Source organism: Jaculus jaculus, chromosome 11, assembly GCF_020740685.1.
Source record: "Jaculus jaculus isolate mJacJac1 chromosome 11, mJacJac1.mat.Y.cur, whole genome shotgun sequence".
In the NCBI taxonomy this organism is placed as follows: domain Eukaryota; kingdom Metazoa; phylum Chordata; class Mammalia; order Rodentia; family Dipodidae; genus Jaculus; species Jaculus jaculus.
The window spans coordinates 71,414,002-71,427,607 of NC_059112.1; the positions used below are offsets into that span (position 1 = coordinate 71,414,002).

At 40.4% G+C, this 13,606-nt stretch overlaps 1 pseudogene; it reads right to left on the reverse strand.

Moving 5' to 3' along the window:
• Nucleotides 1-13,284: 13,284 nt before the first annotated feature.
• LOC123453423 lies at nt 13,285-13,397 on the reverse strand (annotated as a pseudogene).
• Nucleotides 13,398-13,606: the final 209 nt, after the last annotated feature.

Sequence of the window (13,606 nt, forward strand, 5' to 3'; positions counted from 1 at the left end):
CATTGTGGATGGTAGCCCCAAGCTGGTAGTGGGGGTTACAGGTCAGTGCCCACTAGAAATTGAGGAAAAACATAACTAATATACAAGAGTTAGAGAAGAGAGAGAGAGGAGAGGGGGAGCAGGAGGGAGGGAAGATGTAGAAGATTTAGGTTAGTCTTGATCGTACCCTATCCAGTGTCTTGTGGTTCAGGTGTTTCCTGTAAGGGTCTAGTGAAGGTTCAGCCATTTGGTCTTTCTTTTAGGAAATAGAATTTTATGGTATCATTGCCGTTTGGGTCCAGATTACTGTTTTCCACCATTTGATGCTCTCCCCACCTTCCCAATCCATCCTATTGTCTAGTCCATGAGGTGCTTGCTGGGTATGTAAGGTATCTTGGGTAGATTCAGGCTAGGTGTTGTAGATGAGTGAGACTATGTGTCGATTGTTTTTTTTTTCTTTCTGTAATTGGGTAAGTTCACTGAGAATGATCTGTTCCAGGTTCAACCATTTTTCCTCAAATTTATTTGTGTTGTTTTTTCTTACTGCTGTATAGAATTAAATTGTGTAGATATACCACATCTTTGTTATCCATTCTTCTAATGATGGACATCTGGGATGATTCCAGCTTTTAGCTATTATGAATTGAACTGCTACAAACATGGTTGGGCAAATCTCTCTGGCCTGTGGTTTGCAGGTTTTAGGGTAGATGCCCAGTAAGGGTATAACTGGGTCTGTTGGTATTTCTATAGTCAGCTTTTTCAGGAATCTCCATATTGCTTCCCAAAGTGTTTGTACCGTCCTACAGTCCCACCAACAGTGAACTAGTGTTCCTGCTTCTCCACATCCTCACCAGCATTTATTTTCGTTTGATTTTTTGATGTTGACTATCCTTATTGGGGTAAGATGTAATCTCATAGTTGTTTTAATTTGCATTTCTCTGATGATTAGGGATGATGAACATTTTTTTAAGTGTGTGTTTGCCATTTGTATATCTTCCTCTGTGAATTGCCTGTTCAACTCTGTGCCCCATTTTGTGAGTGGGGTATGTGTCTTCTTATTATTTAGACTTTTGAGTTCTTTGTAGATTCTACAGATTAGGCCTCTATCAGTTGGATAACCCACAAATATTTTCTCCCATTCTGTGGGTATGCTATTGGCTTTGCTTATTATATGCTTGTCTGTAAAGAAACTCTTCAGCTTCATATGATCCCATTGGTTGAATGAATCTTTAAGAACTTGAGCCTCTGGGGTTTTGTTCAGGAAGTCTTTTTCCATTCCTATATCATGGAAAGTACTTCCTAAATTTTCTTCCAGTAGTTTTCTAGTTTCTGGTCTTATGTTGAGCTCTTTGATCCATTTGGATTTGAGTGTAGTGCATGGTGAAATGTGTGGATCAAGTTTTAGTTTCCTGCATATGGTTATCCAGTTTGTCCAGCACCATTTGTTGAAGATGCTATCCTTTTTCTAACCTATATTCTTCGGGCCTTTGTCGAATATCAAGTAGCTATAGTTGCTTGATCCAAAATCCGGGTGCTCAAGTCTATTCCATTGGTCTATACTCCTGTTTTTTTGTTTTTTTTTTTAATTTTGTTTATTTTCATGCATTTATTTGATAGCGACAGACAGATAGAGAAAGAGGCAGGGAGAGAGAGAGAATGGGCTTGCCATGGCCTCCAGCCACTGCAAACGAACTCCAGATGTGGGCGCCCACTTGTACATCTGGCTAACGTGGGTCCTGGGGAATTGGGCCTCGAACCGGGGTCCTTAGGCTTCACAGGCAAGTGCTTAACTGCTAAGCCATCTCTCCAGCCCTATACTGCTGTTTTTAGCCAGTACCATGTTGTTTTCATTACTATGGCTTTGTAGTACAGCTTTAGATCAGGTATGGTGATGACACCAGACGTATTTCCTTTGCTGAGGGTATGTTTGGCTATGCGAGGCCTTCTGTTTTTCCTTATGAAATTTGAAATCATTTCTTCTATTTCTGTGAAAAACACTGTAGGGACTTTAATTGGAATTGCGTAAAATCTATATATTGCCTTTGGAAGTATTGTCATCTTCACAATGATAATTCTGCTTATCCAGGAGCATGGGAGGTCTTTCCATCTTCTCAAGTCCTCCTAAATTTCTTTTTTGAGAGTTTTTATATTTTCGTTGTATAGATCTTTTACTTCCTTGGTTAACGTTATTCCAAGGTATTTTATTTTAATTTTTGCTATTGAAAATGGGACTATGTCATTTATTTCTTTTTCTGTGTCTTTGTCATTTGCATACAGAAATGCTACTGATTTTTGTGCATTGATTTTGTATCCTGCTACTTTGCTATAGGAGTTAATCACATTCAAGAGTTTTGGAATAGAGTCTCTCAGGTCTCTTACATATACAATCATGTCATCAGCGAATAGAGCTAACTTAACTTCTTCCTTTCCAAATTGTATCCCTTTTATTTCCTTCTCCTGTCTTATTGCCTGAGCTAGGACTTCCAGAACTATATTGCAAAGCAGAGGGAGGTGAGGGAAGACATCCCTGTTTTGTTCCTGATCTCAATGGGAATTCCTCCAGTCTCTCACCATTAAGTATTATTTGGGCCTTTGGAGCTTTGTATATTGCCTTTATTATGTTAAGATGTGAATCGGCCATGCCGATTCTCTCCAATGTTTTGATCATGAAGTGATGTTGTATCTTGTCAAAGGCCTTTTCTGCATCTATAGAAATGATCATGTGGTTTTTATGTTTAAGATTGTTTATGTGGTGTATTACAATGATAGATTTTCGTATGTTGAACCATGCCTGTGTTCCAGGGATAAATCCCACTTGGTCGAGGTGGAGAATGCTTTTGATGTGTTGTTGGATTTGGTTTGCGAGTATTTTGTTCAGGATCTTTGCATCTATGTTCATTAGGGAAATAGGCTGGTAGTTTTCTTTTCTTGTGGCATCTCTGCCTGGTTTTGGGATTAGGGTGATACTAGCTTCATAGAAGGAGTTGGGTAGCTTTCCCTGTTCTTCAATTGTGTGGCACAGTTTTAGAAATATTGGTTTGAGTTCTTCCATGAAGGTTTGATAAAATTCAGCTGGGAATCCATCTGGTCTTGGACTCTTCTTTTTTGGGAGGTTTTTTATTACTTTTTCAATCTCCATGAATGTGATGGGTTCATGGAGGTGATTAATCTGCTCTGAGTTTAGCTTTGGTAGATGATGTGCGTCCAGGAATTTATCCATCTCCTCCATATTTTCCAGTTTTGTGGAGTAGAGTTATTTGAAATAAGTCCTGATGATTCTGCCAGTTTCACTTATGTCTGTTGTGATCTCTCCTTTTTCATTTTGAATTCTGTTAATTTGGGGTCTCTCCTTTTTTTGATTGATCAAATTGGCCAGTGGTTTGTCAATCTTGTTTATTTTTTCAAAGAACCAGCTCTTTGTTTTGTCAATTGCCTTAATTGTTTCCTTGGTTCCAATTCATTAATTTCTGCTCTGATTTTAATTATTTCTTTCCTTCTGGAGCTCTTTGGGTTGGATTTTTCTTGTTTTTCCAGTGCCTTTAGGTGGATGGTTAGGCTATTGATTTGGGATCTTTCTGTCTTTTTTATGAAGGCATTGAGTGCTATGAATTTTCGCCTGAGGACTACCTTCATTGTGTCCCATAAGTTTTGGTATGATGTGTTCTCATTGTCATTCAATTCCAGATATTTTGCAATTTTATTTTTTATTTCATCCATTATACATTTATTGTTTAATAGTGTGCTGTTCAGTTTCCAGTTGCTGTTGGGATTCTTGTTGGTTTTTTTGTTGTTGATTTCTAGGAATATAGCATTTGATCTGATATCAGGCAGGGAATTATGTCGATTTCCCTAAATATGTGGAGGCAGTCTTTGTGACCCAGTATATGGTCTATTTTAGAGAATGTTCCATGGGCTTCTGAGAAGAATGTGTAGTTTGTGGATTTGGGATGGAATGTTCTGTAGATGTGCATTAGGTCTAAGGGTTCTATGGTTTTGTTAAGCTCTCTTACATCCCTGTTGAGTTTCTGTTTGGATGATCTGTCTATTACTGATAATGGTGTTTTAAAATCCCCAGCTATGATGGTGTTGGTAGTTACTTCTGTTTTATTGTCAAGTAGGTTTTGTTTTATGAACTGTGGTGCCCCTGTGTTTGGTGCATACAGATTTATGATTGTAATATCCTCTTGATGGATTGTTCCCTTTTTAAGTAGGAAGAAGCCTTCTTTGTCTTTTTTGATTGTTTTTGGTTTGAAGTCAATTTTATCTGATATTAATGTAACTACACCTGCTTGTTTCTATTTCCTTGGAATATTTTTCCACCCTTTCACCCTGAGGAGGTTTCTGTCTTTAGTGGTAAGGTGGGTTTCTTGAAGGCAGAAGATTGAGGGGTCTAATTTTTTGATCCACCCTGTTAGCTTGTGACTCTTGATGGGTGAATTAAGGCCATTGATACTTAGGGTGATGAATGTGAGATTTGATTTGATCCCTGCCATGTTGTGGTCATAGAGGTGTGTTGGTGTTTCTATGGAATTTGAATTTTTTGTATCTACTCTGGGTTTGGTTATTATGATCTGCTTCTTGTAGGCATTTGTGTTTGGTTATTTGTTTCTACTCTGTGGAGAATTTCCTGGAATGCTTTCTGTAGGTTTGGTTTTGTGTTCATATAATTGTAAACTGAGTTTTGTCATGGAAAGTTTTCCTATCACCGTCTATTATAAGGGAGACTTTTGCCAGGTAGAGTAGTTTGGGTTGGAAGCCATAATTTCTTAGCATGTGAAGAGTTTCATTCCAGGCCCTTCTAGCTTTCAGGGTTTCCATTGAGAAGTCTGAAGTAATTCTGAAGGGGTTTCCTTTGAAAGTGGTGTGCTGTTTTTCCCTAGCTGCTTTTATGATTTTCTCTTTGGTGTCAATGTTTAGAGTCTTAATGATAATATATCTTGGGGAGTTTCTCCTTTGGTCTCTTCATTAGGAGTTCTCTTGGATTCTTGTATTTTGATGGGCCTTTTTTCAAGAGAAGTTTTCTTCCATTATTGTGTTAAGTAAGTTCTCTATGCCTTTGGTCTGAAATTCTTCTCCTTCTGGTATTCCAATGATTCTGATATTAGGACATTTAAGTGTATCCCATAATTCCTTCATTTTCTGTTCACAGGAACTTTTGAACTTACTGAAATTTTTGGACTCTCGAACTGTTTCTTCCATCCTGTCTTCCCTATCAGAATTTCTATCCTCTACTTCACTGACTCTATTTTTGAGAGCCTCTAGCGAGTTTTGGACTTGTTCAATTAAGTTTGCTTTTTCTACTACTTTCCTATGTATCACTTCCATCACTCTGTCCAGCTCCCTTTTCACCTCATTTTCTGATTTTCTTGATGATTCTTGGAAATCATCTTTGCATTTCTTTATGTTTTCATTTAGTGTGGCCAGCTAACTTTTGAGGTCCTCTTTTTTTTTTTTTTTTCATTCTCCCTCAACTCTCTTAGCTCTCTTTGAATTCCTTCCAGTGTCTTATCATATTGCTCTAGCTTAGTGATGGTAGCATCCACATGATTATCTGTCCTTTGTAGCTTTCCTGCAAGTTCTAGCAGTCGGTTGGTCAGGGTTGCAATGCTGATAGCTTTCTGGTCCTAAACACTCTTCTATGTTTTGGTTAGTTGTAATCCTTGTTGGACTGGGTTATCTGTCTGTATTTTCTTGCATTTTATTTTATTTTATTTTATTTTTTAATGTTTTATTTTTATTTATTTATTTGAGAGTGACAGACAGAGAGAGAGAGTCAGAGAGAGAGAGAATGGGCGCGCCAGGGCCTCCAGCCACTGCAAACGAACTCCAGACACGTGCACCCCCTTGTGCATCTGGCTAACGTGGGACCTGGGGAACCGAGCCTCGAACCGGGGTCCTTAGGCTTCACAGGCAAGCACTTAAGTGCTAAGCCATCTCCCCAGCCTGCACTTTATTTTTCATGTTATTTCTTTTGCGCTGTGGTCTGCCCATGTCTGTGTATGGTCAGGTAGGTGGGTGGAGCAACCTGGGCTCTAGGTCAATGAGAATCCAAGGCAGCCTGGGGCATTTGAAAGCAGCCTGGGTTTTTGCTCTGTCTTGCCAAAGCTGCCTATCTATTGCCTGACAGGGGTACCAAAGTTGCCTGAATTCTCACCCAATAATTCACCAAAGCTGCCTGCCTTTGAGCTTGATAGGGGACTGAGGTAGCAAGCCCGGAAGCTGCCCAAACTCTGACTGGGAACACTGGGACCTATAAACCGTCTGCGCTCTCCCGCCTCAGGGGAGTGGGGGATGGGTGGCGATGGACAGGTAGGGGATGGCACCTGAGCTGGCGGTAGTGACTCAGTGTGGGCTTGTGTGGCCCTTGCTGTGGGACTGGGCCTGCTGCACATGCAATTGTAGTGCAGAGGCAGCTGATGTGGGCACAGGATCGGGACACAGCAGAGGCTGGCCTGCGGGCAAGCTATCAGAGCACAGCACCAGGGCGTCTGGCAGCCACCTAATGACAGCAGAGGTGGACCCCATGGGTGTGTGAACCAAGCACAGCGTGGCGGAGGTCCCTGCGTGGTCAGCGCAGCTGGCTGGTGGCCACTCGATGGGCTGGGGGGCGTGCGATTGGAGCACAGCTGCTTGGGGCTTGGGCCATGGTGGCTGTATGGGGGGTTAGACTACCCACCAAAGAGGGGATCCGTGATTCCCTGTTTTTCCCCACTCTGTGCCCTCCCACCTGCAAGCAGACCCTGATAACCCTTAATTTCTTGCCTTTCTTTCCCTGGTATCTGCAGCACAGCTAGGCAGTCGCCATCTTGGCTGGAAGATGCCTTTTTGTATTTTATCATAGTGACTTTTGCATCCTAAATTGATTTGATGCTTGGGTTTTCTACTTATCTACAATGTTCCCAGACATGGCAATCCACCTATATACCCTCAGGATATGAGTTCAAGGTTCCAGGTGTAACTCTTGTCCCCCAATCAAGCCACAGAAGTAATCCTAGGTGTTATGTTTGCTTGCTAAGCAAGTATTCTGGTGGACTATGTGGAATAATTTACTGGCAAATTCTAAACATTGAACAATTAACATACACAATCAAAAAAATAAAATAAAGCACAAAGTATGCAATTGTGGTGATTAAAACAGATAGTCATATAAAGCCCCAATCCCTAAGGGTGTGTGTTGTTCTACACTTAATCTTGTCAGCTGGGAGATAGATATTTCTTTTCTGAATTCGGTTCTAGGTTAACTTGGATCTGGATCTGACCCTGCTTCCACTAATGACAAAAGCAAAACACAAAGGGCCTATATATATGAAAGTACCAAAGGCAACAATATTCAATCCCCAAATACAGGTTATTTGAAAATGGTAAGGCCAGCCCAGAATAAATACACCATAGTCTGTCCTGACAAGCAAAGAGAGATTAGCTCTTGTAGTGTAGGCCTGTGTATATCGATTTTTTTTTTTTTTTGTCAGTCAGCCTCATTACCTTTTGGGGTGACTTCCAATCTCACCAATGCTGAGTATCTGCCTCGATCACTCTGTGTTGTGCTGCACAGTTGTACCTCTGATCTGCTCTGCTTGCTGTACTGACACTGGGGGCTGAATGCTGGATGTTTTAGGTTCTGATGATGGGGGATGGGAGAGTTCAGACTTCTGGAGTTTCTTGCACTTTCAGTAGCTTTTTAGTTGATCTCAGCTGTCTTTCTTCAGATTTGCTAACTTTTCAAGATGGTTTGCTTGCTCTCTGCTGCTGTTGCTGCTGCCACCACCTGGGACTGCTCTGGGCAGGCACACGGATTGTGGGACTTAATCACCTCAGTGGGACTTTGGCCATTTTCCTCCTTTCTGGTGGGTCTTGCTCTCTCTGACTTCTCTGCTGTTCTAAGAATAACCTACACTCCTTCACTTTTCAGAAGAAGAGTGCATTTTTCTGGGGTTTTGCTTAAATCCCTCCCTAGACTGGTTTGGTGTGGCTCCTAAGTCACCATCTTACCCAAAACCTAAGAAAGATTTTTATAAGATCAGATTTGACTTATGCTATTTTCCTACAATAAACATAGATTTTAGAACTTTTTTAAAAAAATGTTGCTGACACATAAAATAAAACATGAAAGCAGATTTAAACATTATTAGAAATTTTAGAAATTTTTTTTACAAATTTAGTATTGAGTACTTTTAAATTTAAATATAAATCTTAAGGCTGTTGTCTGTTAGTACTTCCATAGAAGCATAGAAAGATAAAGTAATCATAAAACAGTTACGAATTTCTTATAAGCATAAAACAGTTACAAATTTCTTATGATAAGTCCCCATAGCAACTTGGTATTTATTCATCATCATGCTGGTGCCTGGATTCTGAGATTTCCTGTGCTTGCAGTTCCCTGGCTCTGCAAGGCAGGGAAGCTAAGAAAGAACATTTTTCCTCCCTAAATTCCAGGGAGAGTTTTTATCTTCCCTCAGGGCTCTGAGACAGCTTTTGAACCTGTCATTTTACAACTCTTTAAGAGTAGGAAAATCTTGCATGTTTGCCTATGATCTTAATTACTTTTAGTGTTACTTCTGGGGTACATTCAACATTAAAAATTGGCTATGCCATCTAATAGAGTGGGCTTGGTGGAAAATATCCCCACAATGACATGGCACTGCTCAAAATAGAAATCATTCTGTAACCTTAGGGCTGTGAGCCACAACCATATTCACACACACACACACACACAGACACACACACACACATTCATTTTAAGTTCACTTTACATATGGACTCTAGATGACCATTTGTCTGTCACACATTCATTTATTCATTCATTCACTCATTTATTCAGAAGTTATGCCTTCTCATTTTAAATTTCTATTCTGTTTACAACTCCAGAGACTAAAAGCAAACCTTGTTACCAGGCAGGGTATCAGAAAAGGCTGAGGGAGCCAGAGGACCTGTTGGGGAAAGATCCTCTATGCCATCAGGGTCAAAAGGGTGAGGGTGAGGACTAGTATGGAGGAGGGTTAGAGTAAGAGTACATTTCTGAGATCTTAACTAGGACCTGGTGAGAATGGCAGGTATGGCAGAGAGAAGGCCTTGCATACAGAGTGAAAAATAGGGTACTGCTAACCATTTGTCTGTATGTTTGCAGAAGTTTATTTTTATTCCATGAGAATTTGGAAATCAAATATATCATTCTCGGGCCATTTGGACCCATTGTCCAGATTATAGATGTGGCCAAGCAGAGTTGCAGAGAAAGACAAGATGTCATCCAAGAGTCATAGAGGCTTTAAGTTCTTATGGAGACAAGGAAAGTGCAAAACAAGGGTGAGAGAAAAATAAACCAGAGCTTGAGCTGGGCTTACACAGAACACCAATACAACCCCCTGGCCCATTAGGATGAATGGGGCCTGCACCTCCCATGTGAACAGAGGCTGTACAGGTCACAACTTTTGGCTGTTTAGCCTGTTAGCACTGTTAGGCTGTTTAGCCTGTTAGGGTGACTGTGCTCCCTATGGTGAAAGCTGCTGGTTGTGGAAGATGAAGGTGGCTGGCAGTGGCAGATGAGAGCTCAGGATGGAGAAAGAGAGAGAGGAGGGAGGGAGAAGGGGTGTCCCAAGATGATGCAACTGAACCAAAAGTAGCACCTTAGGGTAGGGTAGACCAGAGAGAGAGAGCAGAGGTGTTCAGAGTGAGTCTTCCTGGAGACCTGGGGCTGGGGCCTAGCAGCCAAGCACTGTAGCCTGGCATGCCAGCACTTCCACTAGGATGGGTGAAAGCCAAGGCAGGTAAACTGGAGAGAGGAACACTTACTGAGGAGGGAGGAGAGGGAGAAAAGAACAGTGAGGCCGAATCATGGTGGGTGTGAGAGTCTATCGGGCAGAGATGGTTCGATGCCTTCAGAGAGTCAAATGGAAGCTTGGTGGTCTGGTCAGAAAAAGGAGGTCTGTCCACCAATCAGAAGCCTTCCCATCCGAGTCAGGGCATTGCATGTAAGGTTTAGAAGTGACCAAGACCATGGAGACTATTCTGTGGAAAAGATGGAAGTTTTTATTTGGGAAAAAAACATGAGTTGCCAGGACTGACTCTCAAGAGAGGAGAAGTCAACTTGGGGTTACAGATAGTGCACTTTATAGAGCTCTTATGCTGGGGGAAGGTGAGGATGTGGGAAGAAATTTTTTGCTCTTTACATTAGCCATATGGTAAGACCAGAAGTGACCTGGTGAGAGATAAGGGGGCAGTAAATCTAGACTTGGACACTTGTTAGGCAGGGGAGGGATAATGGCTGTGCAATTTCTTGAGGAATGTGGATGACTCAAATCTCTGTTGCCCTCCTGATGTAATTCCATTTTGTCCTGACCTAACAATATGGAGGTAGTCTTTTTTAGTTTTAATAGACTAGTGTGTGTGTGTGTGTGTGTGTGTGTGTGTGTGTGTGTTTACCTTTATTTTACAAACCCTTATATCTGTAATCCTCTTAATTGAGTTTATTTCTAAAATATTAAAAGTTAGTATAGTAGTGATTCTAGCTGAGCCAGAATCTTGGTGAGGCCAAGCAATGTTAATTGTTAGTCATAGCAAAATCAGTGAGGATAACTACAGTAAATCTGAAGCTGTGCATATTTCAGATGTAAAGAATCTAGACCCCACCACATCACAATAAAATAACCAGGGTATTAGACATCAGAAACAGAAAAGCATGATAATGGGTGAGTTTGGAAAGAGAGAACTACAAATAAATGTATTCACAGTTAATTTTAAAAAGCATTTAACTGGATTATGCCAGCATAACTTTTTGGAGAATTCAAACTGACTCCAGAACTCTACTAGCTTAGTGTGGTGGTTTGAGTCAGGTGTCCCCCATAAATTCACATGTTCTGAATTTCGGGTCCCTAGCCGGTGGCAGTTTGGGAATTGAAGCCTTGCTGGAGGAAGTGATTTGCTGGGGGTGATTATGAATGTTATATCCAGATCATCCTTAGTGATGATCTGGCAGTATTTTCTACTGTTGTTGTCTACCTGATGTTGGCCATGAGGTGATGTCCAGCCTCTGCTCATGCACCTTTTCCCCTGCCATCATGTGTTCTGAATGTTAGTGCCACAGCTGGTGGCAGTTTGGGAACTGGAGCTTTGCTGGGGGAGATGTTTGGCTGGTGAGTAGGCTTATGGATGTTATAGCTGCTATTGTCCATCTGATGTTGGCCAGCAGGTGATATACAGCCTCTGCTCATGCCATATTTTCTCCTGCTATCATGGAGTTTCCCCTTGAGTTTCTAAATCAAAATAAAATCTTTCCTTGTATAAGCTGCTTTTGGTTGGAGGCGTTGTGCCAGTGATGATAAGGTAACAGCAACACTTAGCTTTCATAACTGCTTTTTAAAAATTATTAATTAGTGACAACAGTCATTTTCAGACAACCAAGGCTCTAAGAACATCCCTGTCTCCTAGAAACTTTCTCTTTACCTTTCCCTGTGGGGTATCTCATCCAGGCCAATTCTCCTACAGCATGAGCCATATGGTTGAGTTTTCGTGCCCTATAACTGATAAGATATCTTGGTCACCATTTTTACCATTTTGTGACATTCCTGGGTATGTGATTGTGAATATAAATACACCAATTGGCCAATGAGGTCAGGTAGGGGGTCATGTTTGCTAGAACGTATTGTCAAATTCCTTTTATCTCTGCACTAGCCTCATAAATAACTCATATCTAATGCTACTTAGTGATTATATGAACATTTAGTTGGTGAGCACTTTACCTTTGACCCATATAACACCTTATGGGATAATTATAGTGTTTATGTACATTAACAGGTTAAAAACTGATGCTTGAGAGAAACAAAATCACTGTAACTTGTCCATACCACAGACTTGTAAATAGCACAGCTGTCTGAATAGAATTTCTGGATTCTTACCCTTCACATTATGCTGTATTTCACTACATTATGCAGCATGTCTGTATTAGAATGTATCCTAATATCTTTTCATGAATTGGTATGACTACAGAAAATTGAAAAATATTTTCTGTGAATAATTTGGGCAATAGAGATTTCAGAAAAACAAACCTATGCTCTTTAATTACTGCCCTCTCATTCTTTACTCTAGTAATATATGCTTAATATCTAAAAGAAAACATTATGTATAGTACTCTCAAATTCATTTTCACCACAGAATCTTCTTTCTCAAGTGTTTTATGAGGCTTGCCTCCCACTTGTGGACCACATCACCTTTACGGTGTACAATCTATGAGTTGTTTTTTTTTTTAAGTGTTAGTCAGCCAAAGCTGCTTATTGTCACACTTCTTAGATAGCAAGCATATAATAAGGCAATTATGTCAGTCAACAAAGCATGTCCTAGAGATATTATGGGGTGTAGAATTTCTGATGTTCTTGAAATCTCAGAAACTCAATTCACAGTTTATGGATAATCTGCTTTGTAGAAAAAAAACAACAGATAAGCTACCCATAGCTATAGAATATGAAAATATTGTTAAGCATGATACTTGCACTCAAAGTGATGCCCCTGAAATGAGGATTGGAATCCCAAATCCACATGCTGAAAAATGGCAAAGGGAAAAACTGATAATGGAGGCATGAGTGGAAATCTGCTGATCTGTCTTTCATCTCACTTTTCCTAGTGGATAATAGCTAGCATTAGACTTTTCTTACAACCATCTATAATCAATGTATAATTTGGAAAATGTTACTCTTATATAGATGCTTTTGTTTTTTCGTTTGCCTTTAGTGTAGAAATCACCTGTACTTGAAAGTTTTTGTCAGGTTATTCATATTGGTAATGATTCATACATTTTAAGTTTGCCTAGCAAAACTGTCCATTTTGGTAATGATTTTATTTTACCTTGATTCTATTCCCAAGTTTGAGCTTCATTCTTCAGAAATAATCTGTTTCTTAAAAACCATGACTTTTTAAAATTTGTTTTTATTAGATATGGACATACTTAGTATGTAAAAAGCACATGTTCTTACCATCCTTTCCCTCATCCCTGCCCCTTTTCCAAAGAGGCCCTCCTTGTTGGGGATGCAGTTCAACCCCATGGGGATTGTGGGTCATGCATTGTGGGGGCAGCAGTCAGTTATGATGGAGAAGCAGTGTCTCTGTGCATAATGTCCCAACTTGTGGCTCTAACAATCTTCCTGTCCCTTCTTCCACAAAATTCCCTGTGCCATGTTGGGTGCATTTTAAATCTATTTCAGTGGGGGCTCTTAGGAGTCTCTGGATCTCTGCTTTAATAGGTGTTGAATGTCTTCAGTGTTTATCTGCTTCACCCTTGTGCTGATATCAGGTTCACTAAAACCAACAGCACTCTTGCTCAAAAATATTCTTCACAAATACTTCACAAATTTGTGTGGCATCCTTGCACAGGGGCCATGCCTGTCTACGCTGTATCATTCCAATTTTAGCATATGGGCTGCCAATGAGAGTACAAAAGCCATCATTTTTCATCCACTGATTAGAGTGCTACAGTTCAAAGACTTAGTCATGCACTTGATGTTTCTTCACAATTTGTGTTTTTTTTTTAATATTTTATTTGAGAGAGAGAGAGAGAGAGAGAGAAATGGGCACACTAGGGCCCCTGGCCACTACAAGCAAACTTGACACATGCACCAACTTGTACATCTGGCTTACATGGTTA